General features: G+C 36.9%; 1 protein-coding gene across 2 annotated transcripts in view; it reads left to right on the plus strand.

The window, feature by feature from the left end:
* The first annotated feature begins 2273 nt into the window (after positions 1-2273).
* Positions 2274-24309, plus strand: part of LOC150108576 (ubiquitin-conjugating enzyme E2 T-like) — a 111712-nt gene continuing 89676 nt past the window's right edge. For both annotated transcript variants that reach the window (XM_090416018.1, XM_090416019.1), the window contains exon 1: positions 2274-2325. The gene's annotated coding sequence lies outside the window, so the exon portion shown is untranslated. The remainder of the gene's footprint in view (positions 2326-24309) is intronic.

The following is a 24309-nucleotide window of genomic DNA, read 5'->3' on the forward strand; positions in this document are numbered from 1 at the left end:
CATCTTGTAGTCTCCCATCCTAACTATGTGTGTGTGTGTGTGTGTGTGTTGTCTGAAATAGTGAGGTCTATGGTCGATTTCTTTGACTTTGCAAGAAAAACCCGCTTGCCTCCCATAGTTGACTAACTGGAACCGATAACAGCAAAGGTTGGAAAATGTTCTAATTCGCGACTATGAACGAACATAGAATGTGCTTTCTTTGGGTAAACTAGTACTATGGATGCAAACGACAATTAAGCAGGGCTCCGTAAGCCTTGCATAATTTATAAAATTAATAAAATAAATTCATGATACCTTTAATTTCCAAACGGAGTTGGCAGGCTTCTTTAGTAGTAACATTTTGAAGCCTCTAAGCTGTGTGTGCACAAATTTTTTCATTCAGAATTTCCTACTTAATCAGTTTTTGAATCTACCATAAAAACGAATTATATGATAAATCCTGCTGCTCATTTCATCCATAGTAATTTCTTCAATATCTCCACTTTAATATTACTATAATCCATTCAAACTTAATACACTACTTTGTTATTTTTAGTCTGCACTGTTGGCAGAACCATACTTATGCAGAAGTGTACGAAGTTCTAGCTGGGGGTCCCGAAAAATTAACTCCAATTTAAGGATCCCAAACAAGGGTCCCGGCACACCAGCGACTCGGGAAAAGTGTAAGCACAGCCCAAATTGTTGAGAAAACTGATGCTATCAGCAAGTTGATGAGGTATATTTGTTTAGTGTACTGTCTCTGCAGTATAGTCACTTGAACTCGCGCAAACATTAATGGACATTTGTAGCTACGCAGATTTAAGCAAATTAGTTGAATAAATTAATACTGCTGATCCTCCTACACGGAACGAGCGTGAACTGACGGAATTGCTGCTGCAGACATGGGTCGTGTTACACATAGAAAATGTTTGACACCTTGTGGAATCTGTTCCTAGATGTCTGCTAGCCGTAATTTCACTGAGAGGTGGACCATCGTGTTGTTAGATGGGTGTTCCTAATGCAAAGCCAACTCAGTATATGCCAATTTTTGATATTTTTCAGTCAGCCATTCTCTTATCCATTCTAATATTTTATCGCCATAATTTTCTGCTTTGGACTTCAGCAAGTAACCCTTTTTGAATGGAATATTCATAAACTTAGTCACTTACCAAGTGAACACCTCATGGTCGCTGTCACCAACCGCACGCAGAAGAGTCACGTCTTTAACCGAAATCCTCTCTGACGCTATAATCAAATGTAACACTCTTCGACCTCGAATTCCTTCTGTCCTATGCTGCCTGAGGAAGTTGTTTCGCAACAGTCGTAAAAATAGTTTTACTGCTACCCAATCAATGTTTGGATAATTAAAGTCTCCCATTATGATTACTCTTTTCGCACTCATCGTATTTAATTTGTTGATACATTTTTTCGTCACTAGCAGCCGATCCATCATGTGTACAGCAATCCTTCAATTTCTTAAGGCATGTAACATAACAATAGTCGTACTCTATTTCAATAATAATACAATCGTTACTTCGATGTTCGTGAATTCGATATCCAGACATAGTCTTCTGAAACATTCTTTCAGTTTATCACCTCTAGTATAATTACAAGTCTATGTTATAGAGAGGCAGGGATATCGCTCAACAACGAATCATAGAGGAGCAAGTACTTCTTCTTTATAGCGCTTTTATCCCGCTTGGTGCAGGGTTCGCTATGATAATGCGACTGTGGGAAATTCCAACCGGCTTGTCGCTGGAACAATTTTTATATCTGAAGATGCTCGTGTTCACTGGGCCTGTTTTCCTGTTCTTCTGAACGAAAATACCAAGTTTTCGGATATAAAAAAAACAACAACTCTCGTATGAGACCAGCTAACTCACCTTTAGTCGAAAGAAACCCGATAAAGGTTCCTCACATTTTGGACGGGAATCGAACCCAGGTATTTCTAACCAAAGGGCTTCGTATATATTGGCTGAGGTACGGGGGCTCTATCGAGGAGCGAGTTAAAGACATAAAGTTCCATACGCTTGGGATCGTTATTATCAGCTAATCCGCATGATTCCTGAACTGAATGACATCAAGTTTTTTTTTTTTCGCAATTAATAGAAAACTTTCATCCCTATTATGACAAGATGGAGAAAAAAATCTGAAGCTACGGAGATGTTATTAGACCTTGTATACTAGACCATTATTATGATTATCATTACATCTCTAAAGTTAATTATCTATATCTGAACATACGGATTTGTGTATGGAACCGATAGAAGGCGTAAAAACGCGCCAAACTTATATTTGACACTGCATGTGTGTGTGTGTGTCATCATATATACCCTGTGTACGTTTGTAAGTAACTGCTTACTTTTATCATAATTTCTTACTAAGATAATAAAATTGGTTATTTAAATTAGAGTTTTGTTGCATATGAAATTAAGTAAGTGTTAACTTTCCACTAATGTAAAAATACTGTTTACTGCTATATATAGGGATTCCAGATACATTGGAAAAAAATACGGGACACTTATGACTGAGGGTGAAAGTTTAGTATGCGCATCCATCACATATGCTAGTCTTACAAAATGATTCTAACTTTCGAAGTGTGTGTGTGTGGTAAGGTTTACTATGCATACACTTTACTATGTATAAGTAAACAAATAGTAAATCCAATTGTTAGGCTGCATAATTTCATTAAGCCACTTTAAGTTGCCTTCAAATGGTTTTTTACTTATTATTATAGATACAAAATAGATTGTTAATACAGTAATGCTCTTCTCACCTGACAATATTCTTATTAATCAATCAGTCTTGCTCACTCTTGCAATACTTTTCTGAAGAATGAATTTCATTTAACAATTGTTTGTTTTTAAGAATCATGTCATGAAAAGCTACACAATCCTCACTGAAGAATGATTTTACAATAAGCATTGATTTTAAAGTTTTTACAGACAATTTGTTTTTCTCATCAGTCCACAGTGTATTCATGCGAGAAAATAATCTTTTGACACATGCATTTGTTCCTGGGGTACACATAACGAACTCCACTACTTTCTTTAAACGTGATAGTTCTCCTTCAACATTTTTTAAGAGATCCACCCAGACTTCATCTAAATGTTTGGATTTCAACATGTCCTTCACTTCACTATCTTCTTTGTACTTCAGAACTGTTTTCACTATCATTACTTCATCAAACAAATCAGATTCAACAATGTTTGATATGGCAGCGGTCTGATTAATAGTTTGTACTGTTTGTAGAACATTTTCCCAACATAATGCTGTTCTCAGTTTCACCTAAGACATACTGTCTAATTTCAGCATATACTGTGACCATTCTTCTATGTATGACACACGTGTTGTAGAAATCAATTTTATGAGATTGGAATGCCTTTTCACTAATCAATCCTTCCTCTTGCAACTCAAGAAGTAGCTTCTTTTCGGTGGTAGTTGTCAAATTTTCATCTCTTCTTATTTTAATTTTTCCAACCAGTGATTGTATAAATATAATTGACTGTGCTTCAATGAAAGATATTGTTTTGCCTTCTATGCTCTTGATAGTAGTATGGAACATTTCACATTGCAGTTCCAGAAAAGTAGAAAACAGCTTCGACACTGGGTTCTGGAAAAAGCCTTTCAACATTGTCGGACATTTATCTATTGAAAGAAAATAGGCTTTAAGTCCTTCATACATTTCATTCAACCTTTTGATAGCTGGATGCAACGACAGCCAACTTGTCTTCGAGTGTCCTAGAACTGTTTTATATTCATTGTCCACAAATTCACAAAATCCTTTTAGGAACTGGACTCTTACAGAGTATATATAAAAGTGTTGAAGTATTTTAGCTATAACAGCCTCAATATCTACAGGCAATGTATCAGCTGCAGTTTGCACAGCATTGTTTAAAATATGAGCTGAGCAACCAACTCCAATCAATCTGTGGCCAAACCTAGTTCTCAATTTATGGTGCACGTTGCTTCTTCCCTTTCTCGAACATCCACTGAAGTTAGTATTAGTATTGTCCGCTGACAAGGCTGTTACTTTCTTTAATCATCCAAGATTTTAACACGTTCCATATGTAATCCATAAGTCGTTCTGCACTTTCACTACGAAGGTCTGTAAATTCTACAATCATGGTTTTAACACCTTTTTCTTGAATGAAATATCGAACTATCAATGGCACTAATTTTGAAGCACCATGGTTTGAAGCATTAATCAGGATAGATATATAATTTGCTTTCTTCATTTCCAGTTTGAATTGCTCAATTGCAAATGGGGCCAAAACATTTACAATTAATGCTAGTGTTTTTGTTTGCCCACACATAAATTTACTATCATATAACTTGTGTATTATTTTAGATGTACAATCCATTGATCGAAAACTCTGGTTGTGATACGCGAAGGTTGCTTCTTCTGCAGTAAGATTCTTTTCCACTTCCTCCATCTCTTTCTTGGTAAAGAAATCGCTGGCTTTTGCACTTGTACTAGCTCAAGATGCAGAATTATGTCTTTTCGTAGCAAGGTGCTGGGTAATGTCAGACTTTCCGCCATGCTCAACGCTAAACAAGCCACCACAAACCGTATACTCCACTTTATCTGTCTCGCCCAATTTGGTAGATTTTTTTTAAAAACAGAAATTGAGTTTTTAAAGCGTCTGTATAATCACACTTTCTTTTCGGCATTTTCAACGTTCAACAGGGCCACATGAGAATTGAAAAACCATACATTTTAACAGCAGGCGTATAGTAATTAATGCTCTGCAAACACCAACCTGTTTCTCTCAGAGCAAGCTTCTAAAATGGCTTGGGCCAAGCAGACCGTTCTGTGCTATTTAAAGCTGAGCCAATATCACGGCACACGCTCAAATGTCAATGCACATGCGCACTGTTCTAACGAACTTAGTATTGTTGCAGTCACTCACCTTGAGAAAATAACAACGCATCTACAGTTCCCTGTAATGATGGAGAGCGATGTTTGTAATAGAATAGAAATTGTAACTCATTGATTTTGTTATTCAGTCTTGAACTGTAAAATACAGGACAAGAAGCTGTCCTGAAGAGTTTTCTCGGGACAATGGGACGCATTATCCAAAACAGGACGATCCCGTATTTTACGGGATGTCTGGGATCCCTAGCTATATACCTGTTTTGGTGTTTTCAGTTGTTGTTAAGAGATTGTGATTGCTGTGTTATTGATAGCAACGAAGTACTTTTGGCTATGAAGGTGAAATTTAAAAGATGGGTGCGCTTATGTTCTTTACGATTTTACTCAAATTGTGGCATGAACAGGTAACATGAGTAACATCATGCTATTTATCTGGAATTTATTTCTTACTCAAAAGAGAGACTTTTTTTTGCCGAAGGCATCACAACCACCTTAGAGTAATTTCAACAAGTAGAGTATCTTATCTAAAGATTTGGGTATTAGAAGTAAGATTGGAAGGGGGAAAAAAGTCCTTTTTTGCATAAAGTAACATAGGAGTGAGTTACTAGAAAAAATAAAAAGGTTTTCAGCAACACCCTTGAAGAATGATGAGTTGGAGATTAGAATTTAGGGGTGTAGAAATAGATATTCTTGTAGCTTGGTGATTTATGTAGCATAGGGTGCACTGCAGCTATAATCAAGAAAACTGCATTAGATTTGCAGTCAATGGAAAAAGTCATTGATGTATAGAAGGAAGATAGTAGGTGAAAGGACGGATTGTTGTGGAATACCATAGTTGAAAAGTTTGCAGGTAAATCTGGCCACATCACACATAATGTGCATCCATGCAGAAAGCTGGAAATCAGTTACAGAAGTTAGAAGACAGACCATATGATGGATGTGTACTTAATAAGCATTTGTGTCAGACTCAAATGCGTAAGGGATATCAACAGTTTCCTGAGCCCTTTTAATGGCATCTGACCAAATGTCAGTGACATAAACATGACAGTTCCCTGTTGATTGACAGTACTCAAATCATGTGGAAAGGCTTATGTGTTCATCACACATGCTGATTGGATTTTCGCGGTATAGATCTATACCGTGAAAATCCAATCAAGTACTGAAATCCCTGCTTCAAAGTAGCATAGCTCTTCATTGCCTTAGAAATTTATCAAAGTTAGTGAAATTGGATTGCAGTTTAATGCTTAATATTTGTCGCCCTTAGGAATTGGCAGAATATTGAAATTTACAACCTGCAATACTAGTAGACTAGAAGAGAATAAAAAGGTCGCACAGAACAAGCCACCTCTGAAACACAAACCTTCAGAATAATTTCAGAAATGCTATCAGACAGGAAACTGAGGTTGAATTATTCAAATTATTTTTACCAGATGAAATTGTCCCGTGCAGTTGGCATAGATATTCAAATAGTTGGATCTAAGGCTGTGCAGATATTAGAGAATCTTGATGTGAATACAGCAGTGGAATTATATGGGATAGCTACACTTGTATTTATAATAATGTATGAGAAAACTGATAATGCTTATGAAGTTGCTTAATAGAAGTCTGAGCACCATAAGGAACAGTCACAAGGAAGTGGAAAGAGAGCAAGATAGAGAAGAGACAGCAGTAGCTATCAAGTTATGTATCCATCATTATCTATGGAGTGGTTGTTTAAGTATTGGAACAATTTGTTGAATCAGACTCTTAGTAATGATATTCTGAGAGACAGCACAATTTTGTGAAGGGAAGATCTGATTTTTGACCAAGTAATTGGTCACTTTCTTTTAGTTAGATAAGAAAAATAGCTATACCATGATATTGCTGGATTTTGCACATGCATTTGACAGCATGTGCAAAATATAGTCTGCCCACAGTTGAGAAAACAATAGATGGCAGAGTACCAAGAAGAGTCAATTCATGTTAAAGGGGAAAAAAGAATAAGGGATGTACGAATTTGTCACCAACATGCAAAATCACGTGTTTTATACATACAATTTTCTAACTGTTATACAAGCAAAATAGTCACTTTAAAAAATGGAATGTTCATAAAAGAAAACCTGATTTTCTGAACTTGTAATAATAAACACACATCTCCCACAAAACAGACTGATTGCCCTATTATCCAAATGGATTCATCTTCTGCCATTCACAGAATGGTTCTCATCTGTGGTCACTATAGCTGTAATATAAATGAGCAGATAGCGATGGATGTTAAGCTTGCAAAACCATAAGGTGACAGCTAGACATCAGAAAGTGGTGTATTATGGAACATAGTCGAGAAGCACAGATGACGTTAACATGCATGGCACACTGTTTTTTGATTTATAAATTGACATTGGACATGAACTGATTCAATAGATTTGAATAATCAGCTGACCTGACAGGCAAAGGAAAATTGTTGACAGTTTAATGCTGTAGTGTATAAATGTGTGCACTTTGGATTAATCTATAAATATCATTAACCTATAAATTGAAGAATTGAAAACTGTATATTATATTAATGGGATGGCAAAGTGTTGAGGTAAGGATCTAGAAGTAATATATCTGCTATTACTGTATAATAATTTGCACATTTTGCAGATATATATATATATATATATATACACACAGTAATATATCTGAAAAATGTACAAAGGAGATCAAGATCACATAGATGTTGAAAAGCATTGACACACATATAAGTTGTCTCTTTACAGATATAAAGTTCTCTTAATATGAAATTGAAAGACCATGTCTGGACTACTGCTTAAATTTGATTGCCTGAGTTTTATGTAAAGAGGAAATGGAGAGGATTTAAAGGCAGATAACCAAGGCAGTATCAGATTTGATAAGCAGAAAGGCAGGTTACTAAAGAGGGATTATAAAATAAATGCCGAGGATTTTTTTTTTTTCCCAGAGGAAAGAAAACCATAGATCATTTCTAAAAATTGCGTAAGTGTGTTAACATGGATGCGAAGGCTAAATTAACATTGCAAACAAGTTGGCTTTAAAACTTGGCACTTATTGGAATGATGAGCTTGCTTTTTTAAAAAATTGGTGATCACTGTCAGTGATCATTTTACTTGTTATAAGCATCAGCTCTCCATGTCAAGAATTATCATGAGAGATCTTTGCTCTCACTGTTCATCAAATCCTGCCTTAAACTGTTCACTTTTTCTGCATTTGCTCCTGGGCAGTGCATCCACTCATTAATCACTCTGCACACAAAACAACCTTCTTCTACTCATGCTCTCCATGTGTAACTTCTTGTTCAGTCCCTATCTCTCCCAAGGAGTGGAAGGAGGATATAATTGTTCTGCTTACATAGGTGTGGTGACTATGACTTCAGATTAGAAGCTAGGTTTTCTGGAGTTGTTATTAAAGTACAGTTTGGTGGGAGTGAGGATCCACAATTAGTTTGATAATAACAAGGCAGCCTGGGCACCAGTTAAGAAATAATTAACAGCATCAACATCCAAATGCATATGAGGGATAGCATGGGTTTGTTAAAGAAAAGTCATATTTTTCCATCTACTTAATATAAATTGGGAAACAAATTTATGGATAAAGGAGGTGCATGCACAATAGTTGAGATTTGCAGAGATAAGAATGCAAGTGCTACATAACAAGGTAGTTGGATTGTCAAGTTGGATAGATTTGCTGCTTGACAAATTTCATCAAGTTCTGCATAGAAAAGCTATTTGCTAGAAGAGAACTCACTAGTGGTGTGCCCCCACTCATCTGTTTTACTGCTGGTTTTATTATAAAATTACTCTCACATGAGAGGTTGCAGAACCTGATGCTCTGTTCGTTTATCTCTGTGGAGGAGGGTTAGAAGATGGAATCAGCTGAAATGTTTTTGGAAGAGGTGCAGTCTTTGAGGGAATACTTCATGGAAAAGGGAAGAGTGATAGATGAATAGAGATAGCAGTATAGCAAATGGATGTTAAACAGGCAGATTCATGTAAATGGAGCAAAATGATAATTTCTGCAGAAAAGAAAGATTGTGGAAGCTGATATTTTGTTGACAAGTGCCCTTTTTGGAGAGCATCAAGAATATTTAGAATTTTTTGGTGTGACACACCTAATGCTTGCAGAGTGCCCCCCCCCCCCAAGTGTGTACTGCCAAATGCACCATTTTGTAACTTACTTTGATGTATCCTGTCAGTTGCACCCGTATATCAAATATGAAAAGTCATATGAGGAGATTTTACTGTTGATTACACCATTACATTTTTTTTTTATCCCACATGGTTTAACTTAAAAAAAAAAAAATTCAACCAAAGTTTTAATTCTAATTTCTATCTACTTACTAGTTAGCACAGATTCATTTCCCAGGTATTCTGTAACTTATTCATTTAATGAACTTTATCCTCATAATCCATTAAGAAATTGAGCTTTCAGATATTTTTCATAACCAAAACAAATATCTTTTGTTGATTACATTTGATTTTGTATATTAAACTATGCAAACACACATGGATGAAAACAAAATACAGGATAGAATTACTTCAGGGTGAATATATACCAGAAAAGATTGTTAGATAAATTGAAAATATTACAAGACAAAAAGTCTTGTAATATTTTCTGAACCATGAACCATGCAGTGGCTGCACTGCATGGTTCAGAAGACTTGGACAGAGGGGAAAATTCCCGATGATTGGAGTAGAACTCTCATAGTACCCATACATAAAAAGGGAAATAAAACTGAATGTGAGAATTACAGAGGTATTTTTCTACTGAGTGTTCCTGGTAAGATTTATGGCATTATACTTGAGAAACGGTCGAGAAGAATTGTGGAAGAAAAGCTTGGTGAAGAACAAGCTGGATTCATCAGGATCAGATCTTCACTTTACAACAAATAGTCGAGAAATCATGGGAATATAACAAAGATCTGTATTTAAGTTTTGTCGATCTGGAAAAGGCATATGACAAGGTGCCAAGAGAGAAGCTATTCAATACGCTACAGTTATATGGTGTCAATGGGGCATTATATCAAGCAATACTTAGTCTCTATTTGAGTTGTAAGTCAGCAGTTGGAATTGAAGGAAGTAAAGGAAGATGGTTTAATGTTAAATCTGGTGTGAGACAAGGATGTACATTATCCCCTCTGTTATTCATTATCTATATGGATCACATTATGAAGGAAAGTGGTATTAAACATGATATCAAAATTGGAGATGTTAATGTCAGCTCTTTGCTTTATGTAGACAATGTTATACTTCTAAATAAATCCGCTACAAGTCTGCAAGATTCCCTGATTAATTTGAACAACTGTTGTAATAGATATGGTATGAAGGTCAGCAATAAAAAGATAAAGACAATGAAAATAGGCAAAATCGTTGAAAATGTCAACTGCATTTTGAACCGAGAACCTGTGGAATATGTAAAACATTTCAGCTACTTAGGCATGATTTTTAGTGAAGATGGTAAATTAAATATGGAAATAGACAACAGAATCAACAAAGCTGGTATGGTAGGAAGTCAATTGAATAAATTCATATGGAATAAGAGAGAAATTAGTCAGAACACTAAATTAGCTGTATACAAGACAGTGTTCAAACCAATTTTGACTTATGAATCTGAGAGCTGGGTCAGAAGTTAAACACTTCACCAAAGACTAGAGTCCAAGATATGAGAGTTCTGAGAAAGATTAGAGGCATGAACAGATGGCATCAATGGCGATATATTAAAAATGAGGATATTTGGAAAGAACTAGACATTGTCAGCATCCAGCAATGTGTTAGCAGAGCTAATCTCATATGGTATGGTCACTTAAACAGAATGTGCAAGGAAAGATTAGCAAAACAAGTGTTTTTTGCCAGGTTGGCAGGAAAACGACCAAGATATAGGCGGATTGATACGGTACAATGTGTCTTAGACCAGTGCTTCCCAAACTTCTGGATGTCAGGGGCTCCCTTTGCAAAAAGTAAAATATTTCACGGCCCCCCTTGAAAAAAAATCGTAATAGAGAGATATATTATTATAATATTTATTGTATTTATATTCAATACAAAACATACACAGCGAATATTGCAAAAATCAAATGCATATATTACATTTTTTGCCTCTTTCCATTTGGTTCTGAAGACGATACGGGCTGTTCTGGTAAAAAATGAAATGCTGTCCTTTTATTTTATTTTTTTTTTTTTGAGTCTGTTTCTGCTTCTTCTGATTGTTCGCGGGATTTTTTTATTTTTTATCAGCCACTTATCCATCTCAGGGTTAAATTTTTTAACATAGAATAGATCAAATAATATCACAACTTACCAATACTGGCACACCACAGACTGATAACATGAAATTAGTGAATATTACCTGAATAAGGGAATCCCTGGACCAGGAACATTTTTCTCTTTTGTGACTTTTCTCCCTTTACGGTAATTAAGCCTAACGTGAAACAGACAGCAAAGGCAAGTTATTAAAACATGCATATGATTGGTGCGGTATTAACAAAAGATCGCGCAACCGAAAGATAAAAGCATAGCTGACAATTGAGTTGAAATGCTAACTCTCTTCAACCGAATTCCATATGTAAAACTGCCATAACATTCATTATATATATATATTACTTAGTTTTAACACTTTTGCAAATTTTAACATGTTCGGTTGAATTTTATTGCCCCCTTGGAAAATCGAACTCACACACATCTAATTAATAACAATAGTTTTTAGTTAGATACTGTGTTTGCCCATGCAACAGTCTATACAGCATAGTTTCTGTATGAGGGGACATGTGATTAATTAATTAGTATGTTTTTATCCCAGTTGTCTCTAATTGTAATATTTGTTGAGAAATGTATTACACAGACTCTTCATACCTTATTCGCTGGCATAATAAAAGTAATTGTTTTTATTGCCTCTGCAGTATAGTGGCTGTTAGGGAGGGCGTGTTGTTTACCACTGCAAGCGAGTTACTATCTCCTCACATGAGCTTGTTTAAGCTTTTTTTCATGTGTGAAGTATATGCGAAACTTTTATTGGTAACAGAAAACTAGCTCAGATGACAGTGATAATATAAAACGAGTTTTGATATGTATATAAAGTCAATATCAACAGTTCTTGATATTAAAATATAAAAAATAACAAAAAAGAAATAATAAATAATAAAAGTTAAATGCGTTTCTTTTAAAATAAAAAAATTTACTTAGTCTTAAAACATTTTAAATTTGTTTTCATTATTTCATGCCCCCCTCAACAAAACCTACGGCCCCCAACGGGGGGCCGCGGCCCACAGTTTGGGAAGCGCTGTCTTAGACGATAGAAATATAAGATCTGATATTGTTGGAGTCTTGACAAGTAACAGACTGATTTGCAGGAAAATTGTAGATAGGAAGTTAGTAATGATGTAAATTTTTCATGTAGTACTATCATATCCTGCACCCCCCCCTTCCCTTGAGGATGTGTTAGATATTGTGGTCTCTACGCCATTGCTATGTCATCACTTTTTCTGTTATTTCTCTATCCTAAATCCCTGTCATACCTACTAAACCTGAAATCTCTAACCTATCTCTCCGGGGCCACTTCTCCTTTTGGAACTCTGACAAAATTTGTTTGATATAGCTGCACCAGCCAGAGTCCTAGTACAGAAGAATTCTTGTACAAAGAAACCTTCCCAGAGTTCAAGTATTACTTAATCTTGTTAAAGTATTAAGTGCCTATAGAAACTTCAACATTGCAGTCATGGCCTATAACTTTCTTTAATTTCCCATTATTCACAGGTTTGAACTTTAGCGAGCGGTAAAATCAGTCTCATGCTCAGACAAACTCACACTTGTATAGAAAAAAACATGTTTATTAATTATCAAATTACATACAATAAACTTCCACACATCAAAGGTATGTCATATCAAAATTCTAATTCACTAGCTAAGCAATAGGGAACATTCTAATTATCAAATACTCTATTTACATCTCTAGGTTAAATAAGTACACATTCATCATAAAACACTAGTTCAAAATTCTAAGTAAAACTTGCTAAATAAGATCAATTCACATTCAACTAAGTGTTGCATACTTTCAGACTACTAGTCCAATATGATTAACATGTTACTGAGCACAAAAGTCACTTAAAAGTTCTCTTTCTTCTCAATTAGAAATCTGTTCTCTCTTTGCCCCAATACTAATTGTTACAAGAATAAGGAATTTACTGCACATTACCAGTGTCTTGAGAGGATATCGCACTTCTTTCGTCCGTCCTTTGTAGTCAGATGTCTTTCTGCTTTATCAAGTCGCATCCACGTGGAAGTTACGCTGATCGACGCAAATCGCCATTCCTTGCACTTTGCCACACAAACGCTCGTCTACTGGATCGATATCGTCATCTCGGCTGTCCTTTTTGGGGAACTTTTCTGCTGTCTCGCATTGGTAAACTTTTACCGATGGCCCTAGTATAGCATGCCCGACTCCTTCAGATAGCAACCGGGAAGGAGATTACTTCCGGCGCTGTCGATCGGTCAGTACCCTGCTTGACCACACGAGAAAACAGGAACAGAAAAAACGGGGGCTCAAACCCAAGTGAACTCGCTTTTTTCTTCTTCTTTGTAGCGCCCTCTTTTCGTATTGGAGGATCTCTCATTGTGCTCTCCTATTTTCCCCTACATGATTGCATCACACTTCTGCTCCTTGAAGAGCGCTTATTTCGCCGAACGTGAGTTCAGCTCGCCTTCTATGAAGGCTTTCGTGGAGGGCGTTACGTCATCGTAGGCAGCTAGCTGGTAACCCTTGTTTGCACTTAGATTTACATTCTTACACAGAGTATAATTTTGACATCAATAACTTTAACAATATAATTCTACTTAGACATACAATTTTCTCCTAAACTTTACTTCTTTCTAAGGTAATTGTAACAGGTTTTCTTTTATATTTTGCTTTCTTAACCATAGAATATATGCTTAAAATGTAGGCAACGGGAGGAATTCAGTGAGTTAGATGCTATGATACCGACCTCGTTGCGTCATGAGCAGGAGATCTTCGAGACATGAGTAGTGTGATAGGTGGTGAGAATAATGAGCAGTGAAACATAAATGAAGAAATAGCAGTGTGGAAGGCTTGAACGATTGTGAAGTTTTCGGAGAGGGTCATGATTGGGAGGATGAATGGCGAGTATAAGTGGCTAACTTGCAGAGAGAGAGATGAACTGAAAGAGATGGTGGAATGTCTTGGGAATGAGATGAGAAGTATGAAAGATGAGATTAGACGAATGGAAGAGATGAATGCAAGGCAAATCAGAGTAGGAGTGAGAGAGAGAGAGTTATGGGAATGATAGAAGAGGTGAGAATAGAAACAGTAGAAGAGAGGTATGGGAATGATAGAAGAGGAGAGAGTAGAAACAGTAGAAGAGAGAGGGAATGAGAGAGAGGTATGGGAATGATAGAAGAGCAGAGAATAGGAGCAGTAGAAGAGAAGGAATGAGAGGGAGGTATGGGAATGATAGAAGAGGAGAGAATAGATACAGCGGAAGGGGGAATGAGAGAGAGTTATTGGAACGATAGAAGAGGAGAGAATGGAAACAGATGAGACAATAAGAAGAATACGAGGGAGTGTTGGAACCAGGGATAGAGTGATGCCAGAACAGCAGGTAAGTAGGGGAACACAGAGTGAAAGAGTGAGGGAATGCCGGTGAGCAATCAAGGAACAGAGTGGTAAGAGCTGTGATGTATGGAACGTCGATCCGTGGAGTGCAAGATAGCATGCCAGAGGAGTGTTTGCCTGGAGGAATGATAGAGAGTGTGGCTCTGGCAATTAAGTGGGGTGGATGAGATGAGATGATTGTGATGGTGGGCACGAATGACTTGAGAGAGACAATGTAAATCGGGTGGGGAGAGATCTGAGATTCTTGCTTGAGGTTGTATGAAAGAAAACACAGAGAAGAAAGATTGTGTGTGTGTTACCCAGGTATGATAGTGACGAGCTGAGCAGAAAAGCAGTAATAATGAATAGCATAGTAGCCAGAATGTATCAGAAGAGAGGATTGGAATATGTGGATGCTTGGAGGGCATTTGAGGACAGAAGAGAACTGTATGCAAGAGACCACTTGCATTTAAATGAGGAAGGACTAAGCCATCTGGAGAGATTGCTGTTTTCTGAATGAGTCAGTGTGTCAATGCAGGGAAACTAGAATTCCCAGGGTGGATGGTAGCAGGGGTGGCCTCTTGTGGGAATGGGTGCTTGAGGAAAGGGGAACAACATTAGGTAACACTGAATCCAGTGGGTTCTGGAGGAGATAATGATAGGTATAGAAGCAGTGACATTTTTATGTTTTATACTAATTCCAGGAGTATCTGGAATAAAGGAGATGAATTGGCACTTATATCATCAACCTGTCCAAAGATTATTGGGATCTCTAAGACGTGGTTGACAGAAGATGATATAATAACATGAATAGAAATAGCAGGGTTTGGCAGGATAGGAAGGGAAAACGCGGTGGTGGAGTACTGCATATGATAAGTGATGACATACATCCTGTAAGAGTAGAGGCTTTGGAAGGCAGTGACACTAATGGTTTGAAAGCATATGGTGTGAGGTAGAGGTGGGAAAGACAGGATATTTGGTGGGGAGTTGCTACAAGCCAAGTAGCACAGAGGGTGGGGAGCAGGAGATGTTTAGGCAGTTGAACTTTGCAAGTGCAAGAAGAATGATTGTTATGGGAGATTTTAACTACAGTATAAGCTGGGAAGAGGAAAATGCATGTAGTAATAAGGGAATGGAATTTCTAGAATTATTGAGGGACAAATGTCTTACGCAACATGTAATAGAGGGAACAAGAGGTTCAAGAGTTTTGGATTTGATCATAGCATCAGAAGAGCTGATAATAACTAAGATGCCACCCAAGATTTCAACTGAGCCTCTTAGGAAAAGAGCATCTGCAGGTCAGTGTCATAGATGCCAAAGGTTTGGACATGCCCAAAAATTATGTAAGGCAGCCTTCAGGTGCTTGAAGTGCGGCGAGGGACACCAGACCATCACATGCACCAAGACACTCACAACTCCAGCATGCTGTGCAAACTGCAGAGGACCTCACCCTGCCAACTACATGGGATGCCTTTCCAATCCAAAAAAATCGAGGATCAACAAAAGTCAGTCTTGCTCCTCTACGTAACAACTTTTTAAGCAACCAAACATTGTCCTCCAGTCCAAAACACCTTGCCTTCAACCTCACAGGAAGGAGCAACCATGACCAAAACATATGCTGAGGGTGCAAGAACTAATCTTCCTACATCTCTCGAGCTAGAAAGCTCCAACATAACATCCGTTTTAACAGCCTCACTTGCCACCATGCTGCAGGAATTCAGCAAGACATGCCCCTCAACATCTTCCAGAAAGAGATTCCTGCAAGGCACTCAAAACATTATAACAGCCATTTGTCATGAGTAATAAATTCAAACCCAAAAGCTCTTAAGATAATCACATGGAATGCAAATGGATTGATGAACAAGGTTTTGGAACTTCAAGAATTTGCAACTCATCTCAGTGCTGATATCATCTTGATTGGTGAAACACACATAAGACTAGCTAATAACCCAAAAATCCGTGGATACACTATATACAGAAATGGCAGAATTGGCACAAGAGGTGGAGGCATAGCCATATATATTAAGAGTTATTCGAATCATAATACAATAGCCAAGCCCCAAACAGTAAACCTGGAGGTGACCGGTGTGGAGGTACATACCTGCAATGCTGGGAGTCTCAAGATCTGTGTTGCTTATTACCCTCCGAGCATTCCTCTGCTGACAACAGATCTGGACTCCATAACAATAGCAAGAGATCTCAACTCAAAACACACAGCTTGGTACAGCTCATCAACTAACACCAAAGGTCACACACTTTTCAACTTTGCAATGCTCAACTCTGTTGTTGTGGCCGGCCCTTCCGAGCCCACCCACTTCAGCCCTTCAGGTAGCTCGGATGTACTAGACATTGTCTTTAAAAATTTAAGATACCAATTCAAATTGGAATCAGTCAATGAATTATCTTCTGATCACAGTCCTATAGTGCTTAATCTAGGTTCATCAGATCAATTCTCTCCTCTGCACACATTCATACCATGGGACAAGTTAGCCAAGGTTCTTCCCGATCATATTGGTGCGGTGCCCAATATCAGTAAAAAGGAAGAGATTGACACAGCAGTAAATAACTTAACCATACAAATTCAGAAAGCAATAGAATCAGTAAGACAATCCACTGTCTTCCACCCAACCAACCGTTGAAGAAATCATGGAGCTAATCAGAGCAAAAAATAGAGCCAGAAAGAGATACCACAATACCAGAGCCCCACAAGATAAAACAGTATTGAACAATCTAAACAGGCAGGTCTGGGAAGCTCTTCAAAAACACAGAAACCATCAATGGGAAACCAGATGATAGCAGGTCTGTGGAATGAACCTTATGAGAACAGGTTGAGGATTTGTGGGTTGCAGAAATTGGTTGATAGGCGGAGGAGGGGAGATATGATTGAGACATTCAAATTACTGAAGGGTTTCTATAAAATTAATTCAGAAGATATTTTTGAGAACAGGGCTGGTGGTGGGAGGACTAGGGAACATCCATGGAAGCTGGGCAAGAGTGTGGTTAGTAAGGGTGTTAGAGCTGGGTTCTTTACTTTTAGAGTGCTGAATGAGTGGAATAAGCTGCCAGAGTCTGTAGTGGGTGCTGTGACAGTGAATGAGTTTAAGGCGAGGTATGATAGATACTGTGTGAATGTCGAATAGTTGTGATGAACATGATTTGGGGCCTCCCTCTATGAGTCTAAGGACTCCCTGGAGTTGCCTGTAATAATAACAACACATTGAGAAATTTTGGCTGTGCTAACTTGCAGGGTTTCTCTATCTTGGCCTGTCTCATGCTGTGACTCTTGATGATAAATAAAAACTATGCTCTGACAAATGGAATCTATAATCTTTCACATCTGATCTTTTTTGGGTAAGAAATCACAGTTTTGTAATATTTAGACCCAAAAAAAGAAATATGATAAAATAATGTTAATTAGGAGAATGTCATCAGATGTAAGCATGCAGATTGCTGTTTATCTCAGCTATTGCATTTATTTCTTATTTTTTAAATTTCAGTTTGAGAACAATGATTTGGCAAAGGCCTACACAGCATTACATTGGTTGTAAGTACTGTGCCATGAAGTTCTGTAGTATGGAAGAAGAATTACTGAAAGTTTATTGGAAGGTGGTTCATCCCCCCCCCTCCTTCCGAAGACTGTTTGTCTAAAGTTCTGAAGAGGTTTCTGAAAGCTGTATACCTCAGTGGTAGTTTTATAGTAGGTGAAGGCATTGTTCAATCTTCAAGTCTTGTTTTAAACCATTTCTTAGTTTAGGAGTATGATTCTGGTCTTTGGTTCTCAACCAACTTGATCCGTTATGTTACTGAGGGTATTGTTACCCATTGCATAGACAACTAAAGTGACTTGCATCATAATGGTGAGTGAAAAACACCATGAAAAATAAAATTCATCTCAATTGACAACTTCCGAGGCATAAAACGCATTCTAGCTAAAAGAAAGGTCAGTACTGTCTGAATACTACTATGTTTGCCTTTATTTGTTAGTTGTGTAACCTCTACTGCATCTACTTGTATACTCTGATTTATTATTATTATACCTTACTTCTATATCTCTAATCTTTCGTTAAACTTATTTAACCCTACTTTTAACTTTATCTTTTCTTTTCATATACTCTGTTAACTTTCATCTCTTTTGCTCTACCCTCAGTATTCCTTCCTTTTACCAGAGATCTCTAGAGATTTGTTTAGATTAAAGACTGTACCACTACAGGTCTCCTTGCAGCATAAGAAATATCAATACTTCCAGTAAAATTCGCTTTCTATACTAAGGCCATTCTCAATATTTATTCACAGTCGTGGCTAACTCTTAACTTTAATTTGTACCTAATTTTAAACTCCCTGCTCACAGGATCATGTTTATTTAGAACAGTGCAGTGCATTGTGTAAAAGATCAAGCGGCATAAAACAAACATGTTTATTTATGCTGAAACATCATAAAAATTGTATACTAATGAAATGCTCTTTGTTACTCTTCTCTAAATTAAACACTTTAGAGGAAACTTTCTTTAGGACATTTTCTTAAGCATGCAACAAAATACCAGTGACACAAATAATTAAGCAATTAAATTAAATAACTATCAGTCCATTCACAATTATCATACCTTGATTAACTATAATCAAGATTATAGTTAATCTTGATTATAGTTATCCAGATTCAAGTAGTCATTAGATCGACTCCCTCCTCTTTTTCTCCTGGCGTCAACTCTGCTGTTGTTCGAATGTCGATCTCGATCTCTTTTCTATGATCCTTATATTTGGTTCTCCGCGGGACCCTGGGAAAAGGTTTGGGACCCCCCAATATTCCTGTGCAAACCTTGAACCAAGGTCTGCGACCCCCATACTTTCACGTGCAAACTCTTAACCTTCTTGAAAGACTTCTAGCTCTCCCTGAAGAGTACATTTAATCCTTTTACATCATAGTGGAGATGCTTCTGATGTATAGCGCTCTCTTTTGCTATTGACTTTGAATACTATACAAAATACTAACATCAAATACATTTCCGAAGTATTGTATTGTCCTTGAACTTCTATTTTAAGACATCTTCTGTTTACTCTATTTAGCATGTTAATTCCTCTTGATTTTTATACATGGGCTTTTGGTATTACTTACATAGAAAATTACAATACCTTGAACTTAACATATTCATACATCTTCTATTTATACAATTTTGCATGTTAATTCCTCTGAGTCTCAATATATGGGCTGTTAGTATTATTTTCATAAAAATTTTACAAGTTTACTCTTTGTGAATTTCTTTGGATGTGACCTCTTGTAAAAGTCGATGCAATAAATAAGGAATTTTACAAAGGCCACCCCTTGACGAAAAATTTCTCAGCCATGAATGTGGATGATAAATTTTTTTCTTTATATCATCTATATGCTGTGTGTTACTTACTCTCTGGAGTGGACAATACTCACTTTTATTGGCCTTTTGTGAGTTAAGAAATCACTCAGTCTGATACGTGGGCTCTTTCTGTTGCAGTATGTGTTGGGACCCACATTTGTCAGAGTTGGTGCTTAACTTACTTCTTGGACATTTATTTTTCACTTTATGCCATTGTTTCTTTCTGTTTCCTTCAAAATTATTGCACTCATTTCTATTACTTCTTTCGCCTTTTGAATTCTCTGCAGTTTAGCTAGGGTACGTAGCTGCACGTGATCTGAACATGTAGGATGTCTGTCATTGCCGCCCCTTTTTCCTTCTCTATAAAGTTTATTTCCATTGTGCCTTTACCTTTACTTCCTGTAGGCTCCATGTCTTCCTCTTGACTTACTGCCACCTTCACACTTGATATGTGAAAGGTTTTTCCTACCTCATTTTGTTGGATGTCTCTAACTACTGAGGGATAATTTTTTTCCTTTCCGTTTACATTTTCACTCACCTCAGCTTGTTTATTTCCTCTACAGTTGTGGTTGTTTATCATGCTACCCTCACTGGCTATGTCAGTTCAAAATCTCCGAGTACCCTCCCTTCGAGTAGCCTGCTTCACCCCCATCAGGGACTTCCTGGGTGCTGAAATTACATGAAAACTGATGACTTTTTAAGAAGTCGGTTTCCAGTATTATTCGAGCCCCACATCGAGAGGTCTCTGGGAGAATTAGCAGCTCAGGTGAGACATTCAACCCGAAACCAGGCCACCACAGATTTACCTTTAATTTTCTTGGCATATAAATAGTGGGATTTGTGATTCCACTTAGCTTAACAGGTGTCTCCTTAGCCTTGTAACACAGTTAGATACTCTGGATCTTAATCTTTTGAATAACGATGCAGTTATTACCGAAGCTTAGGATCCAGTATCTAACAAAACATCACACTGTATCCCCCTTATTCTTCCTTGAATGACAGTCATGGGTTTTGTGTGTTGTTCCTTAAATTCTCTTATTTTCCTAGATCTGCTTGTGGGATGGGATGGTGGTGAGTAACCAGCATATTTGATTCAAAATGTTTACTTCTATAAAAATTTCTTTTATTCCGGAAATAATCCTGGCAATGTGCCCAAACTTGTTGCAGTTATAACATTGGTTATAACCTCTGCTTTCCCCCTCATTGCCCATTCGATCATGACCTGAGGTTTCTGTGGATGGTTTTGCTCTGGTTTCTTGCAGTTGTTTTAAAACAGAGTCAAGTTTATCCATCAAGGGTTGGTATAATCTCTCTACCTCTTTTCTGATTATAGAATGTATCGCTTCCTTGTTGAAGGAGCCTGCAATTCTTGATGTGGTCTCTCTATCATTTTCAATCTTGTTGACTGTGATTTCTTTACTTTTGTCTTCATTTCTCTCTATCTGTTGCTCTTTCACCCTCCCCTTTGAATTTTCTGGATTCTTTTCTCGTTTTGTATCTTTCTTTGAATCAGATTCTCTTGTGATGGTGTGTATCTGGCTGGCGCCAGATGCAGAATGAAGGTTGCCTAGCCTTTCCTCTTTTTCTTTCACTGCTAGGTAGCACCCGTCTAAATTACTAATTTTCTTTTTATATGCTGTTTCCCAAAATTCTTCCCTTATCTGAATTGGTGAAAAATCGCCCACTCCAGATGGCTCGTGTCATCATTCGAGATGCTAAGGTTAACAGTCTGTTGTAAAAATCGCTTATAGATTCCTTTCTTTTCTGAGTGCATTTCTGTAATTTCCACAGGTTCGGACCTGCACTTCTAACTTTAGAAAATCGGGATATCAGGGTATCCTTGAATTTATTGTATTGCAAAGTGTCTCGCAATATAGGAGAGGAATACAAGAAATTCTTGGCCCTTCCAACCAATTTATTCTGCAGTATGATCAGAAGTTCGAAGTCCGACCAATTGCCAATGTTTCTTAATTCTTCAGCAAACTTGAAAGACAACACATCATCGTGGTCCTCTCCAGAGAATTGTGGGATGATGATGTGAGGATTAATTGTCCTGAAAAACTCTCTATCACACACCGTGTTGCTACTTGTGGCTTCCGAATTCATGCTATTCACATTCATGCTTTACAAAAAATTTTTAAATATCTATACACTTATTATACATTTTTGCCAGCCTGATCTTTTTGCAAAACTGTTCCAATCCACTCTTATTTATCTCAGTTATTGTGGATTTTATCCTGTCGATGCTGCGCCATTGTAAATGTTTTGTTTTATTTTTGGTGCTGGTTGTAATATTAGGTTATTGTACTCTATATATTAATATTATTATACTTTGCACCTTTGTAACCTCTACTGTATCTACCTGTATTCTCTGATTTATTATTATTATACCTTACTTCTATATTCTATTCTTTCATTAAACTTATTTAATCCTCCTTTTAACTTTATCTTTTCCTTTCATATACTCTGTTAACTTTCATCTCTTTCGCTCTACCCTCAGTATTCCTTTCTTATACCGGAGATCTCTAGAGATTTGTTTAGATTAAAGACTGAGCCACTACAGGTCCCCTTGCGGCATAAGAAATATCAATACTTCCAGTAAAGTTCGCTTTCTATACTGAGGCCATTCTCAATATTTATTCACAGTCGTGGCTAACTCTTAACTTTAATTTGTACCTAATTTTAAACTCCCCGCTCACAGGATCGTGTTTATTTAGAACAGTGCATTGCGCAACAGATCAAGCAGTACACTTTGTAAATAAAATAAACATGTTTATTTATGCTGAAACATCATACAAATTGTATACTAATGAAATGCTATTTGTTACTCCTCTCTAAGTTAAACACTTTAGAGGAAACTTTCTTTAGGACATGTAGATTTTATCCTGTTGATGCTGTGCCATTGTAAACGTTAAGCATCAACAAAACACCAGTGACACAAATAATTAAGCAATTAAATTAACTATCAGCCCATTCACAATTTAGAATTTATCATGCCTTGATTAACTATAACCATAAATTCCAGTCTTCACTCAATATATATATAATTCTCTTTATGCAAACTACTTCTCATAACACTATATATAGTAATTCTATAATCTTATCATTTCTTCTAAAACAGTCTCTTACAATAGACAGTTACTTTAAAACAACTTCTCTCTATGCAAACAAATTTTCATTCTACTATATATAGTAATTCTCTAAAATTATCAGTCCCTCTAAACATTCCTTCACAACATAAGAAAATTTACAACGAAAATTAAGTCACATGACTCCTTCATCAGTATAGTGCACTTGTTCGTACTTCCTTCACAGATTCACTGGATTCCTATCTATGTCAGGTCTTGGGCTTTCACTTAGAAGTTTCATGGATACCGTGTTTTCCTCTGGAGTGGCACGCGAGGGCTGGAGCACAATTTTGCGGTGTTATAGATACTCGGATGTACAGTCTGACGATCAATGTTTGGTTATCCTGGTCCTGGGCTGCTATTCGCTCTGTAGGTTTTCACCTCTGGTTTTCCCTCCACGACCTCATCCGGATTCGACGTAGTCCATGGATCGACTCCCTCCTCTTTTTCTCCTGGCGTCAACTCTGCTGATGCTCGAATGTCGATCTCTTTTCTATGATCCTTATATTTGGTTTTCTGTGGGTTTGGGACCACCAAATATTCCCGTGCAAACCTTGAACTAAGGTCTGTGACCCCCGTACTTTCACGCGCAAACTCTTAACCTTCTTGAAAGCGTAGACTTCTAGCTCTCCCTGAAGAGTACGTTTAATCCTTTTACACCATAGCGGAGTCGCTTCTGACGAATCCCACTCTCTCTTTTGCTATTGACCTTGAAGGCGGTATCGGACTGACTTTGAATACAATAGGTTTCCTCTATACAAAATACTAATATCAAATACATTTCCGAATTCTAAAGTATTGTCCTTGAACTTCTATTTTAAGACATCTTCTGTTTACTCTATTTAGCATGTTAATTCATATGGGTTTTTGTACATGGGCTTTTGGTATTACTTACGTAGTAAATTACAATACCTTGAACTTAACATATTCATACATCTTCTATTTATACAATTTTGCATGTTAATTCCTCTGAGTTTCAATATATGGGCTGTTAGTATTATTTACATAAAAATTTTACAAGTTTACTTTTTGTAAATTCTTTTGGATGTGACCCCCTTGTAAAAGTCTGCAATAAAAAAGGAAATTTACACTGCATCGAATTTTACTGTTGCATATATTGTGTGTGTGTGTGCGCGCGCATGTATGTGCACTCATGTGAAAGCTGAATGTGAATGCTGAATCAGTTATGTCTAGATTTAAGATAATAAGCTAAAGTTAGTACACCAATTTGAAGTTTTTCCCCCACCACTAAATACTTTAACCAAGTAGGTCATGATAATAGATCTTAAAATTGTATTATGAAAATGATATACAAACAAGAAATTAACATTTGCATGTTATTTTATTTGTTAAATTCCATTGATACCTTATTTTAATTTTGTGCATT

The sequence above is a fragment of the Typopeltis vanoorti genome, chromosome 3 (genome assembly GCF_054136105.1).
Source record: "Typopeltis vanoorti isolate ZY-2024b chromosome 3, IOZ_Tvanoo_1.0, whole genome shotgun sequence".
Classification (NCBI taxonomy): Eukaryota; Metazoa; Arthropoda; class Arachnida; order Uropygi; family Thelyphonidae; genus Typopeltis; species Typopeltis vanoorti.